The following is a 15235-nucleotide window of genomic DNA, read 5'->3' on the forward strand; positions in this document are numbered from 1 at the left end:
CCAATTTTCCAGCATTTTTTATGTTTCTTTGGATATGGATTTTTCTATTCCTAAATGTTGTGGCAGTAGATATACCGTTCTCCTGATTGTTGTGGTGTGGAATATGATGGATAGAGTGACCAAGAAATGAAAATTCTCCCTACCAATTATACATAAATGGGTCAAAACAGGGATAAAATCAAATATTGATGTAGATCCATATGCTTGGTAATAAAACCCAAGCAAAATATTTCAGACCCTGTGATTCCGGTGAGGTTTCGGTCTGATTAGAATAATATCATAGGACTAGCAATTATTTTATTTATCGGCCCATTTGTTATATTATACTGACTAATAACTTATGTATTGGAATGGTTGGAAATCACTTCTTGTGAAAGTTAAAATAATTAGGAAAATTAAACACAATTGTGTTCATTTCAATAAGGCTATTTATATGTGTGTTACATAAACGGCAAGCATAAATCTAAGGCTAAATGTAAGCTAAAACTATAATTAAGCCTAAATATACGTAATAGAAGATATGCAAATATATAAGCTAATATCAAGCCTAAATCAAGCATAAATCTAAGGGAGCTGCCTAAACATATCCTATTACTAAAGCCTAAACATATGTAACCGCAGATATGCAAATAAACAAGTTATTATCAATCCTAAATCTAAGGGGGCTATCTAACACTCCCCTGCAAACTCAATGCTCTTGGGAGGACGTGTTTGGAATGCAGGAGCTCAAAGCGATGCTTGTGAAGCCCCTTAGTGAATATATCTGCAATTTGGTCGGCAGAAGGAACAAATTGAACACGATGGCTACCAGAGAGAACAAGTTCCTGAATAAAGTGATAATCAAGCTCAGTATGCTTGGTACGAGCATGGAAGACAGGATTGGATGCCATGTAAGTAGTGCTGAGGTTGTCACAGTAGAGCATGACAGGTGTGGAGAGAGGCACATGAAGCTCACGTAGGTGTCATATCCAGACGGTCTCTGCACAAACTTGAGCGAGTGAGCGGTACTCAGATTTAGAACTCGAACGAGAAACTGTAGGCTGTTTCTTAGCACTCCAGAAATGAGATTCGGGCCCAAGAAAAAAACACAGTAGCCAGAAATGGAACACTGAGTATCAGGACAACCAGCCCATTTAAAATCAGAGAAGGCATGAAGGACTAAAGCACAAGAGGAAGGGTGAAAGACCAATCCAAGATCCAAAGATCCTTTGGGATAACTCATAATGCGCTTAAGAAAAACAAGACGAGTGGTTCAGGGGGCACTCATGAACTAAGTGACACGATGAACTGCAAAGGCAATTACTGGATGGGTCAGGTATTGAAGAGATCCAACTAGGCGGAGATACTTAGTAGAGTTCAAAGTGGATCACCCTCTAGAGCAGAGAGCTCTGTCTTGGCACTTTAAGGGGGTACTGCATGGTTTGCACTTAGCCATAGAACAGCAGTGTAAGAGATCAACAGTGTATCGTGTCTAGAAAGATGTAGACCAGAGCGCAAAGGGGACACCTTAAGGCCAAGAAAGTAATGAAGAGGACCTTGATCCTTTATCTTGAGCTTTATACCAAGAGTGGAGGTAAAGGATGAGATCAATGACGGTGTGTTTCTGGTGAGCACAATGTCGTCCACATCCAACAATAGTATCATCTGAGAAGTCTGTTGAAATACAAACATAGAGTGGTCGGTGTGACTGTAAATCCATATAGGACGAGGAAGGAGCTAAAGCACTGAAACCATGCACGATGTTCCTGTTTCAGCCCGTAGATGGCCTTCTAAAGCTGACAAACATGGCGAGGGAGGCTAGGGATCGACAAATCCTGGGGGCTGAGTCTTAGAAAATGTGTCCTGGAGAAAACCATGCAAGAAGGCATTCTTGACATCTAATTGTTGTAGAGACCGCTCAGAAGACACTGCCAAGCAGAATAGTATGAATAGTGGTAGGCTTAACCACGGGGCTGAAGGTCTCATCATAATCCAGACCATGATGTTAATGGAAGCCCTTGGCCTAAAGGTGGGCTTTGTGACGTTCAACCGTGCCATCTGCTAGGCGCTTAACCTTCAAAACTCACTCGCAACCCACGGTATTCTTATGCGGCAAAGGAGGAACTAGGTTCCAAGTCTGATGTTTAAGCAGAGCATTAAACTCATCAGTAATAACAGCGTACCATTCGGAAATCAAACAACCTGAGAAAAATAGGTAGGCTCCTCACTTGAAGAAGAAATCTGAGATGCCAGGGGACTCGGTAAGGGATAACGCATGGTGCCATCAGTGTGAACTAATGGTCGTTGTGTCCCATCACGCAAACGAGGAACCATCAAATGGAGCCGAGTAGGTGGAGAAGAACTTGGATTGAGAGAATACCCATTGGGTGAGGAGATCAATGAGGTAGGTGGAGAGCAGTGAACAGACTGAGAGCCAGAAGTAATCACAGACAGAGATCAATGCTGATAATGCTAAGGCAGATACTCAGTGCACCGAGGTGGAGGAATTGGTGGAGATGCGACATCAGGAGTAGAAGTAGTAGGCAAAGTAGGGGAGGGCCGGAAGGTGTGCTGGGGAGACAGACTGCCAGAACACTGACATGCACTTGCTGGTGTGAGAACATGCACAATAGCAATATTTGAAGCTGCTAGAGCGTTGGAGTCAGTGCGTCTGCAAGTGTAAGGAAATGTCGTCTCATTAAAGCGCACATGTTGCGAGACATATACCCTGTCCACAGTTACTGCCATGGTCACGTCTGTGAGTAACATACGGTCTAGAAGTATCGGCTAATGCCATCTCATCAGTGTCAGGTGCAGGGCCTCAAATTCTGGACATAGTTCCATAAGGAACTGATATATCTGATGCCGGTCATGTCTGGCCATGATAATCCTTGTAGCCTCTGCTGAGATATTCCCAAAGGACTCATAGTTAGCAAGCTCCTCCCAATGTGACCGAAGGAAGGAAAAGTAATCTGCAACTGGTAGCTTGAGATATCTCGGTACAACTCATAGATCCGGGCATCATTAGTAGTATGGGCATAAGTCTTGGTGAGAGAAGTCCATAAAGTGTGTACAGTTTCATGATGCATAAAGATATTATAAATGTGCTGCTCCATCGAGTTGAATAACCACTCAAGAATGATACAATTATCATTGTCCCCCACTGATTAAATGTGGGTTCAGTAGTTGAGCAAGACGGATTTTTTTTTATATTTTTATTTATTTATTTATATTTTTCCATGTAATAAAACTGTAGTAATCCTTTGGGCTTGAGAACTATGCCCATAGGATACATTATCCTTAATCTCAACAGATTCCTTTCCTCAGATCGTGATGCTTTAGAACCAAATTGTAAATTCTCACCATATCGCAGATTGCAAACACTGCTGTTTGCAAGTCCACAAGGGCTGGAATAGCTCTATCTGCAGGTTGTGAAGCTAGAAAAGGCTCCTTGTTCAGGTCTCAAGGGCTAAAAAAGTCCTGTCCAGCAAATTGCAAGGGATAGAAAAATCTTCCCAGTGAGCAGCTCTGTCTGCAAGGGTGAAAGTAGGCTGGACAATTTGCCAACGACATGTCCTAACCCTTGCGGAAGTCGACAAAGTATGAAAAAAGGTTGGACGATTCATTAACAGCGCATAACAACCGAGCCGATCGTTGGTTTAGAGAGAGACTCCTCTATCTCATGAAGCAATGGAGGGAAGAATCCCAAAAGGGTTTGGTTTGCTTGGGTGTGGTCTAGTTGTTGGTGACTAAAGTTTTTTTTTTATTTTGATGAGTAAAGATTGTATAAAAAGCGTTCAAAAGGGGAGCGCATCCCTAAAAAGCCACACAAGGCCAAATAAGGCCTCTGAACCCTCAACGAGTCCAAAAAATCAACAATTTCATCAATGGATTTACAAATTCTCCCTAGGACCCCCCAAAAAGGGTGCTAATAAAGGAGAACTTCAATGTCCAAATAGGATTCTCCTTTCCTTCGAAGGATCTCCTGTTTCTTTCAAGACAGACACCACCAGACGCACAAAGGTGTAACCCTCTAGATATCACGAACTTTAGCCCCACTCTACTATCTCTTCAAGCCTCAACCAAGCCTCTGGAAGACCTAGGCATAACCCACTGAACTCCAAACAAAGCCAACAACAAAATCCAGCAATCCCGAGCCACTGGGCAATGCAAAAGAAGGTGATCCACTATTTCCTCATCATTGTTGCACATATAACACCAATTGACCACAATATGTCTCCTCCTCTTAAGGTTATCTTGAGTCAAGATCTTTCCCAGGATAGATGTCCACACAAAAACGCCACTTTAAGAGGGGCCTTTGAATGCCAAATAGCTCTCCACGAAAGGACCCCTCAGAGGATGAACCAAGAGAATATGAAGCAGAGATCAAGCAGCGGAGGGTGTGTCGTGAGCTTGTCTCTGATACCAAGTTGAATGTGAAAGACTGTTATAAGCCATAAATTCTCATTAGCCATACTCCTAATTTATATTGCATGCTAAGTATTACATAAGTGGAAAGTAAACAAATCATTGATCCTATGCCTCTAATTTAGGTGTAGATGAGGAAAACTGTTACGACAAATGCAGTAAACGCAAGAACAAATCAAGAAACACAACAAAAAAGTAAACACAACACACACAAAGAACACAAAGATTTATCGTGCTTCGGCAAAGTCTACATCCATGGTGAAAATTCGGCAAAAGTTTTCACTATGCGAAGATCAGGAGATTACAAGTTTCAGCCCCAAACCCTCGCTCTCGCTCCCACTCTCACTCTCTTTTCTGCGATTTTCAGTGTCTCTCAAATCATCCAATCCAAACCCGAAACGCCCTTATATATTAGGCTACAAGAGAGTACTAAATAGGGTCCATGACCTGCAAGTAAGAAACAGGTCAAAAAAATTTCTTGGGGGCGCTGCCCCGAACCCCAAGAGCTTTGGCGGGTTTTGGCCCACACAATGCTCAATCAATGGGCCGTCGGGTTGTAAACGGGTCACAATGCAACCAGACACCAAATTCAAGCCACAACATCGCAAAAATAATATTAGATCAAATCAAATCCTTGAATGAACTCCCGATGCAGATCAAATCCCTGAATTAACTCCCAATAGAGCGGAATGGAAACATGAGATTCATGTAGCCGACCCCAAGTAATTGGGAAAAGACTTGGTGGTGGTTGTTGTTGTTGATAAGTAGTTAACAAGACCTATTCACCCTCCTCTAGGTTTAGATCAGGACCTTTCACAACTTTGTATTAGATCCTTGGATTCAGGTTCTTAGTCCTTAGTACTATCAGTAAGCAACACACACCGATCAGTAAGCAACACACACTGATCCTGAATTACATGAAGATCAATGATCCAGTGTGTTATACATCTTTACTTCAATCTGTAGGAACAATAATAATGAAGTTTTTTAGTACAAAATTGAGTTTATAAATGAAACGAAAGAAGAATTATTAGGTTCCAAGTTTTTTATTTTTATTTTTATTTGTTTAATTAACTTGGAAGCAATATTTAAACAGTTTAATCATTAGACTAAGACTTGGAAGGTGGATTTGGTTAAGCACGCTTACAATGATCGAGATGCTAAGTTGATTCTCAAAATTCCTATTTATCAATTTGGGGGGTCAGATAAGAAGGTGTGGGGATTGACTTCCAATGTTAGCTTTACTGTGAAAAGTGCTTACAAGGTAGCTCTGCAACTTTTTGAAGCTCCTCAGTCGGTTGAAGAAATGGGGCTTACAGCAGCATTAATCAGGAGTTTTGTCCTCTATGGAAGGGTATTTGGAAGCTAAAGACTCCCAGAAAGATTCAGTTCTTTATTTGGCAATGTTGTCATGAGAGGCTTTCAATTTTGAGCAATTTGGAAATTAGAGGATTAGTTTAGACTGCAGAATGTGAATTGTGTGGGGGAAAAGATCAGACTATTGTCCATTTAATTTGTTTTTGTCCTGATGCAAAAGTTATATGGGGAGCTAGTCCTCTGTGAATGGATTTTAGGATTGAAAGTGAAGTTACCTTTTTTTTTTTTTTTTTTTTGATTAGTAAAATATATTAGAAAGTTTTCGAATGGGGAATGCGTCCTAAGAGCTATATGGAGGCCGAAGCCAGAGACAAGGTCCTTCAGACCCACCGAACCCAAAAAATCAATAAACTCATCAATGGATGTACAAGTTACTTGGAAGCAGGTGTGGTTTCATTTGAATAGCAAATGGTCTAACACTGATAACTGTTGAGATCACTTGAGCTTAGGGGCTTTCATTTGTTGGCAACTGTGGAAGGCTAGGAGCCTAGGAATGATTGGTGTTTTAATGGTGTAAAATGGGAGCCTATTGCAATCCTTGATAAAGTAATGTTTTACTATATAGAGTTCCAGGGCCATTATATTCATGATAGAGCTATGGAAATGCCAAGTTCTACTTCTCCATTCTAGCCCAACATACTCCTGTGAATGGGTCGAGAGAGAGAGGCAGGGGAGTGGGATACAGGAAGTATAGTGAACAGTTGAGTTGCTATCCAACCATTCAATCGGCTATGGAGGGGGGTTTCAGCAAGCAGGTAAACTGATGATGGCTAGTACAAACTTGGGTAGGTCGATTGTTGCTCACCCCTCATGTTCTCTTCCGTGAAGTGATTCATCCCTAAAATCAGATAACTCTTATCCTCCTACCTGAAATTGAACAGCCCCGGGAAATGAGATGGTGAAGTTAAATATTGATGCATCTTTTGTGGCTGGTGAAGATTTTTGTTGAGGTGGGTTGGTGCTGTGGGACTCACGAGGAAGAGCTGTGGAGGTGGCAACTCTTTTTATTCAGCATGTGGGTAATGCTGAGGTGGCGGAAGCTTCTGTTCTTAGTGAAAGTTTAAAGTACCTGCTGCAATGGGGTTATACAGGTGTGATAATCGAAGGTGACTGTAAGAGGGTTATGTGTTTGGCTCCTGTTGATTGTCTTGCAGACACCCAATATGATGATTTTAGAACCCTTTTCAAGCTTCACCCAAAGTGGGTTTTGAGTTGGTGTCCAAGATCATGTAATGAGGTTGCTCATTGTTTAAGAAGATGCGCTCTTCGAAAGAGAGGGGAAGTTGATGTGGATGTCTGGCCACAATGGCTTCTAACCTTTCTGAATCATGATTGTAATGTTCATTCTTCTAATAACCTTTGTAGGTTTAACATGATACATTGAAAAATAATATACCACTGATAGATCTCATTTTGAATGGAAGAAGAAAGGTCAAACAAGTCCAACTTATCCAAAAAAAAAAAAAAAAGAACGAAAGAAAAGAAAAGAAAAGAAAAGAAAAGTAAACTCTCTTTATGCTTATTGATAATACGATTTATATTTCAGTATGACAATAATTAACTTTCCTGATTTGTGAATTTTTGCTTAAAAAGAAACAAAATTACTTTAGAAGTGTCATTGTAGGACAAATTATGGGTCAATTATAACCATTTGATGTATTCTTATTTTATTATATCTTTTAAATTTTAATTTGAATTGTAGGGCCATATTTTCTTCTTTTTCTTCTTCTTCTTTTTATTTTTTATTTATTTTTATATAAATCAAATTTAACACTCAAGTTGGAGACCTAGTGCCACCAAGCTAATTCTTGAGTGCCATCTCCTTCATCTCCCAAATGAGGAGATCATGTGTGCAAGTCCCAAATGGGACAAACCGGGTGTTTAAGTGTGGCTTACTTATCAATAAAAATAAAAAGAAAAAGAAAAAAAGAAGAATACGAAGAAACTGGAGACCTATTAGGTCATCATATTACTCAGGATAAAATTTATGACATTACTACTTGTGTTTTAACTTTACGGAGCCAAGAAAATATTCCATGGAGTGGAAAATTAAAAAAAAAAAAAAATTATTTTTTCTAAAAATTATCTAAAATAGATACTTATCAAAAAAAAAATAATAATAATCTAAAATAGATAAAATTGGTGCAGACATTCAAAAGCTTTATCTAGATCAAACAGGAAAACAATGTTTCCTTATAATAGTTCTAGAAAGATGTGTGTTGATCTAATCCACACATTTTGACTATCAAAATAAACAAATTAGGAGCACTCTAGCATTGGATGTTTTATGCACAAAGATTCCTAATCCGAGAAGCACATTTAAAACTCTGATTTGGGCAGCATTCTATAATCCCCAATTTTGGTTCCCCGGAGAGAGAGAGTATTCAATGGAACAGAGCACATATTGTATAATTGTGAAAGTGAATCCAGGAAGACATACTAATGCCAATATATATTGAATGATATGGAACACTCACATTCAATCCCACAATGGAAGCACGGCCCTTCTTTACCCATGCAAGCTGATATTTCTTTTAAGACTCAATTTTATAGGCCTCAAACTCTTCGCCCGCCAGCAGCCCAAAAGATCAGTTCAGTACTGCTGCAGAGGATCCAAGAAGAGCCCTAAGGTATACTCGAGTAGAATGTAAAAAATTAAAGTGTCAAATAGTAGATAACGAAGACATGCAGATTTGAACCTACAAATTTGTAAACAAGATAGTATGTAGATCAGAAGACAAACCTTTTTTAAAAAGAAATAATTTATTTGGAAGAATTTGATTAGAACATCAAGTTCGCAATGTATGGCTCCAATCTCATTCTCTGAATAGATACCTTCTGGTTTCTTATTCTACTTTCTTGCTTTTGTTTTCTTTTTTACTCAAAAGATACTTAGTAAAGAAAGAACTCAAAAAAGCACTTCATATACAAGGTAGAATTTTCTTTTGGAGAAAAAAAGGAAGATATACCAAAAATTATAGTTTCAATCAAGTGCCCATTGACTTTATAAAGGCAAAAATGCAGGGGCAAACATTTATTTGATGAGATTTAAAAGCGAAATCCATGAGGTAAATTGTCATTGATGAGATGTCAAAAAATAAGAGCAAATGGAGGAGGACACTATTTATGGATTCAGTTTTTTACTTTCTCTCTCATTAAGTTCTTTGTTATCATCGGTTTTGAAGACTTTTGAATTCTTATCTGTTCAGAAACCTACCGTCTGATTAGTCTCGTTTCTTGATGAGTGGGCCCAATTGTCTTAATAGTCACTTAATTCTGTAATTTTCTCATTTTGGTTTGAGAGTTATCTAGCCCATTAAAGAGGAAATTACGCTGTGATGCTTTGTCATTATAAATGTGGTTTACCATTTTAGGTAAAATTGTAATGACCAATTATGCAATGTAGTTCTTTCTACTGAGGTCAAGCTATGTCTGATTTAAAATAATTTCCTGCTTGCAGAACTCTAACAAAAGGTTATATTTAATTACTAGGCAAGACATTACTTAGTTGACATGTCAGCGTAAAAATTACTTGTTGGAAGTATTTACATTGATGTTTATATGTATACCATTGATTGATTGATTTATTTATTTTCTGTAAAAATGTGTATATGTAGGTATAAGTGTGGTATTCTATTGGTGAAACAAATAAGATGAGTTGTTTAAAGATCACAAAACAAGTATTTTATGTTTTTTTGTTCAAATTAGAGTAATCTTGGGAATTTTGCTACAGACCCATATGACTAGAGAAAAGATTCTCATTGCCTATTTGTTTTTTTTTGAAAAAAAATTACTTCGTAATTATTTATTGTGATATCATTTAAAAATTAATTAATTAATTCTCTAATTTGACGTAAATATATTATTATGGCTTTGTTTCTGTTCGGACGTTTACTAGATACGACGAAGTAATAAATGATATCATAATCTCTCTTCTAATAAATGGCAATTTAGGAAAAGATTAAAGGCTTGTATGGATGATATCTTTTATAGTTCATCATATATCCTTTGGTTAAGTTGGAAGGATAATGAACTTGTCTAATTTAATTTAATTTAATGCAATAAATGAGTTACCTAATATATATATATATAGAATGAATGTAATAACTTATTAACAATGCATATCAACAAAATAAAAACATTTAAGTTATGTGGTTGATATAGTTCAGAAGCCACATTAATTACATGTGAATGATAAGCATTTCACTTTCAGTAACAATATTGTGCATCTTATATGATGAATTGTACTTATAATTATTTTTCATGAATATAATATAGTTGGAAAGTAAGAAAACAGTATTTAAAATGTGCTTCATTATTATAACAACTTATTACTCCCTATGTCCCATATTAGTTGTCATTTCCTGTTTGGGATGTTCCAAAATAGTTGTCCCACTTCTAAAAAATCATGTAAGATAAATGCATCTTTCCTGTGTATTAGGGACGCGTTCCCCTTTTGAACGTTTTTCTAATATATTTTTACTTATAAAAAAAAAAGTTAAATGCATCTTTCCATAATACCCTTGAAGTTTTCAAAAGTTTCCAACTTTATTATATATATATATTCAAACTCAAGAGGATAACTTGGTAATTTTAAAAGGGGGACAATGCATTAATTGCATGTCCCCATAAAAAGTTCTACTCCCTAAAAGAGAACTATTATGGGATGGAGGGAATAACAATTTAATAGCATTGCTTGGTGTGCTTGTAAAATGTCCGGGCTGTTAAGCATGAGAAACACGGGTTCTAATCTTGAGAGCAGTGACTTTGTGCAAATAATATTAAAGGTTAGGTGTATATCCAGTTCACCTTTTCCCACTACCCTTGATTAACGGTCCACATTGGATAATTAACTTTATTTTAAAAACTTAGTAACTCTATGAATCTTCTAAGTAACATAGACATATATATGTGACATGGGCTTGGATAACTGAATTCATTGAATCCCAAAAAAATATGATACGGACATAATGCGGTACAACAATAGATAAATTATAAAACTTTTAGTTGCAAAAATTTTCATATAAGACAATTATAGAACTTTGATTAATTTTCTATCTTAAGAATTGCATACTATGGAAGATAACACTAAACAAATACCATAAAGATTTTTATATTAGATCACCTGCTGGTACAATTATATTTGTTGTCATTATAAATATATTCTATTTATATATTAAAAAGTCTTTATTGAATACTTTACTTGTGGTGGCCATGTGTATGATGCCAGCTTTTCTTAATAAGGTTGGACACTTAGTGGCATTTTCGTCATGTTTCCAAGATTATCGAAGTTGATGTTTTGAAACATTTTTGTGCTACTTTAGTCATTTGTTCTCTGTTTTTGAGATGTGTCGTCTAAGTGTTCAAAATAATGGAATTGATTTTGAAATTATTGATATGTTCATGAGATGATGGACTATATGAGAGTGTTCTCGAATTGTCGGTTCAACACTTGTCCAACATGGACATGCTACATTTATAGAAGTGTTTATGCCTCTTAGTGCCGTCTTTTCAAAATTACAGCTTGATAAAGTCACAAGGTTGTGCTTCATGTGAAAATTATTTCAAAAAGAATAGTTTTGACATCTTATGCGTGTTCCCCTATTCATTTGTATTTGTTGGTCTCTTTCCAAGTATAAGACTAGTTGGGTTCCATTTTTTTTAGACACTCAGTTCTTATATTGGCCATGGCTTTCAACATCTAAATTATTTCTGCCGTAACGTTAAATTACTTTGTGGCTGAAAAAATTCCAAACAATTCAAATGTTGGGAGTTTAAAAATAATAATAATAATAAGAGGTAATTATTCCTTTTACACTTGCTTTCCTCATAGGGGATGATAATTCAGGGCTGTGCATGTATAGTCATGTCTCACGCAAAGTCCGACAGGTGGTGTTATTTTAACAAAAGAGAGCTACTTTAGTACCCATGGTACTTAATTAGGTTTACAAACTGTTAACTGTCAAAACTGTTAAGATCTACATGAAGATTATTCATGATTTGTTTCAAATATGCCTTTGCTATTGCATTATAAGTTTGCACTAGGTTTGGGCTAGGGGCATAACATTGAGTCCAACCCTTTACTCAACTTTGGGCAACAAAACATAGCCCAAGCTTAGTTTAATCCACTTTATTATTGGACAGGATGAGCAAATCTTGGGCTGGGTCAGTTTTTGGAATTGACCAAGCATAAAGTGCCGCCTTACTCTCAATCCTACATGGTCAAAATTTAGCCTCATCACCATTAATTATTAGCTTGAGAACCCTCTTTATTACCTTATTACCACCTTATTATGGCCCACTTTATGATTAAATATATGGAATCAACTTAAGTAGTTGAGCTTTAGTGATGGCCAAAGCCATTGTAGAATCATAGGAAATAATTTAAAGGAAGGGTGGGATCTAGTGTTCACACCTTTTTGTTACTATATTAGTTTCAATCATAGAAAACTTTATTACATTAAAAAAGAAGAAGACAGGGTTACTATATTAGTTTCAATCCTTATTATTGAATTCTAGATGATTTGCCAATTCCTTATGTGATCCTTTAAAGTGTCCTTGGTTTTGGTATGGTCTTGGTGGTGGATACATTTTGGTACTGGTTGTGGATTCTCTGGATTTGACAGGTATCGCTGTGGTGCTCGTTCATTTGTATGCCGTTGTGCTGTGAATACTTGTACAAGAATTGGGACTTGCCCCTGAGTAGGCTTTTTTTGGAGTTATTCCTATGCTAGAATGATAACAGTTGTTGCAAGTTAACTCAATCAGCATTTTTTTCTGGTAAAATGATTGAAGATGAGATTTGAAACTTGGGTTTATATGTGGTGGCGCTTAGTAACTAATAGGCCAAGGCACCATTTCTTGTTACACACATTTGAGTTCTTGATTTTATATTGTGTTATATAGATTAATATAATAGAGGTTCTGCCTTTTGCTGTATCTGTGCTGCTTCTGTTTGGTCTTATGTATCTTTGGATGTATTGTAGCACTCGGACTAATTTTGTTTTAAATATCTCATGTTTGAGGACCATCTTGTGCCATGTTTTGAACTGATTGATATAGTTATCATTAAGTTTATATTGTTTATGAATTATAAATAATTAAATATTGGTATGTGAAGTCTTGATTGAAATTTCAGATGGCATTATCAAATTAGGGGGTGTAAAAGCTGGAGACTGCCTTTCCTCAGATCAGATGAAGTAAGTAACTTTTTCAACTTAACTATGCTCATTTCACTTATTGAACTGGCAATAAAATTTAGTCATGGTAGAATGTAATTAACCCTTTGTTTCACAGAGCCGAACATTAAGGCAGTTTTCTATGTTTATTTAGGCCACTTTGTTTCAGGATGTTATATTGGTTGGTAGTAAACTTGTTTACTGTCAACATGTCACTGGAAAACTAATTATACTGAATAATGTGTGGATTGATCCAAAGATGATATGGACCTACTAAGTAAGCTCTAATAGTGCCTTGTCTGACCTGAGGCATGAAATCCCTTTTAAAACTCCAGTTGTGAATTTTTAAGACTCGAGTCGCGAATATTGATTCTTATTTTATTAATTTCAAAACTTTTGTAACTCAAAACAAAAATTATTAAAGATTTTATACTAGCACCCCATCTCCATCTGCCAGATCTGGTCTTTTTCAATTTAAAAATTCCAATATTCCAGAATATAGCATCAAATTACATGAAACTTTATCCTACAGAAACTCGACACATCCAAAATCATCACAAAAATATTTATTTGAGATATAATAGCTGTCGACTTAATTTTCAGTATTTTACGATTTCAATTTCCCGTGCTGTAAGTTTGCTGACAGGATTGACCTTACTGTAATTTTCAGTATCGTACAAATAGAACCTTTTTATGAACTTTATGTTTATGAAAACTAGGGTTGAATAGATTTCTTTACATGTATAAAGCATAAATTTTCAGTAGCATTAAGGCCTTCAAATTATAATTTAAAGTCAGGATAACTGCAGAAGATTTACAAACACAGAACAGTATGGGCCCTTTTGCGTAGTTCATATAGCCTTTTGCGTAAATCATTTGAATTAGAAAACAGAATAACAATTTGTGAAATCTTCCAGAAATAAGGTCTGGTACAGTATACAAAACAGGGTTCAGCAATATGAAAACCACTAATGGCTGAGCATAAACATTAAATAGAATTCAGAATATCTGAAGAACAATAATATCCATCGTTACTAGTCCTCTAGAATCTCTAGAAAAGAAATTCCAAACAACCTCTAAACTACCTCATAAGTTATTCAATAGATAAAATTGAAATAAAAAGTTTCTAATGAAAATCTCCAAGCTAGTTAACTTTCTCTGCTTCCAAATCGCCCTATCAATTTCATCACTAGAAGCATCTGAAAAATGGTAGGAATGAGCAAGAAACCCAGTAGGAAAAGTACCAAATCCATGATAAAGGTAGTTGAACACATGACAAGCAAGTAATAATCAAGTGCATGATATATAATTCTTTTCACAAATAACATGGAAGAAGGTACATCATCAATATTATTCATTCGTTATGTTTGGTCTTTAAGCAATTATTGTCAGATTTCTAGAAAATAAATTAGGAAATTCAATTTTTGAAAATAAAATCTGAAACTATTATTTCAGATTTTAGTAGTTTCTGTTTTCTGTTTTCTTGCCTAGAGTTTTGCTGATTTGATTTGCTGATTTTGTGGGCTTCTTGATTTGGTGGCCGTGTCCTCTACTATTTATCTTGTAATTGTCTCTCTTGAAAAATAAGAAGACTGAATATTTTTCTTCTTAAAAAAACCTTCATGGTATTAGAGCCTTGTGCTTTTTTTTTTTTTCTATTTTCTGATGATGTCGTATAAGTCGGCGATGACCGGCACCCAAGGAAATCCTATCGTCTCTTCCAGTACTTCCGAAACCATTCCGCCCAATCTCACTATTTCTCCCACGAATATTCCGCTCAATCCCACACCTGTATCTGCTGATTACTAGTCCCATAATTTAGCCCTTTATCTCACGGCTACAAAACTCGATGGGCACAATTATCTCGAGTGGGCTCAGTCCGTAAAATTGACGATCGATGGCAGAGGCAAAATTGGGCATTTGACTGGCGAAATATCGAAATTTGCTGCTGGTGACCCTAATCTGAAAAAATGGCTATCTGAAAATTCTCTTGTTATTGCTTGGCTCATCAATTCCATGGAACCTACCATTGGAAAACCTCACTTATTTCTTTCCACTGCTCAAGATGTCTGGGAGGCCGTTTGAGATCTTTATTCGGACCTGGAGAATTCTTCTCAAATATTTGAGTTGAAAACTCGACTCTGGAAATCCAAGCAGAATGATCGCGATGTTACTACTTATTATAATGAATTGGTAACTTTATGGCAGGAACTTGATCAGTGTTATGATGACGTTTGGGAGAATTCGAATGACTACGCTCGCCACAAGAAGAG

The 15235-nt window shown here is 36.5% G+C and overlaps 1 protein-coding gene across 7 annotated transcripts in view; it reads left to right on the plus strand.

The window, feature by feature from the left end:
- Nucleotides 1-15235, plus strand: part of LOC132300395 (basic blue protein-like) — a 70495-nt gene that overhangs the window by 8435 nt on the left and 46825 nt on the right. For 5 of the 7 annotated variants that reach the window (XM_059797436.1, XM_059797434.1, XM_059797433.1 and 2 more), the window contains one exon: nt 12923-12983. The gene's annotated coding sequence lies outside the window, so the exon portion shown is untranslated. Of the gene's footprint in view, nt 1-8337; nt 8415-12922; nt 12984-15235 lie in introns of all 7 variants that reach the window. The other 2 variants (XM_059797437.1, XM_059797435.1) reach the window with 1 other exon arrangement.

This window comes from Cornus florida, unplaced genomic scaffold (assembly GCF_030987335.1).
Source record: "Cornus florida cultivar Cherokee Brave unplaced genomic scaffold, ASM3098733v1 CherokeeBrave_3.0.0_Hap2_Chr03, whole genome shotgun sequence".
In the NCBI taxonomy this organism is placed as follows: domain Eukaryota; kingdom Viridiplantae; phylum Streptophyta; class Magnoliopsida; order Cornales; family Cornaceae; genus Cornus; species Cornus florida.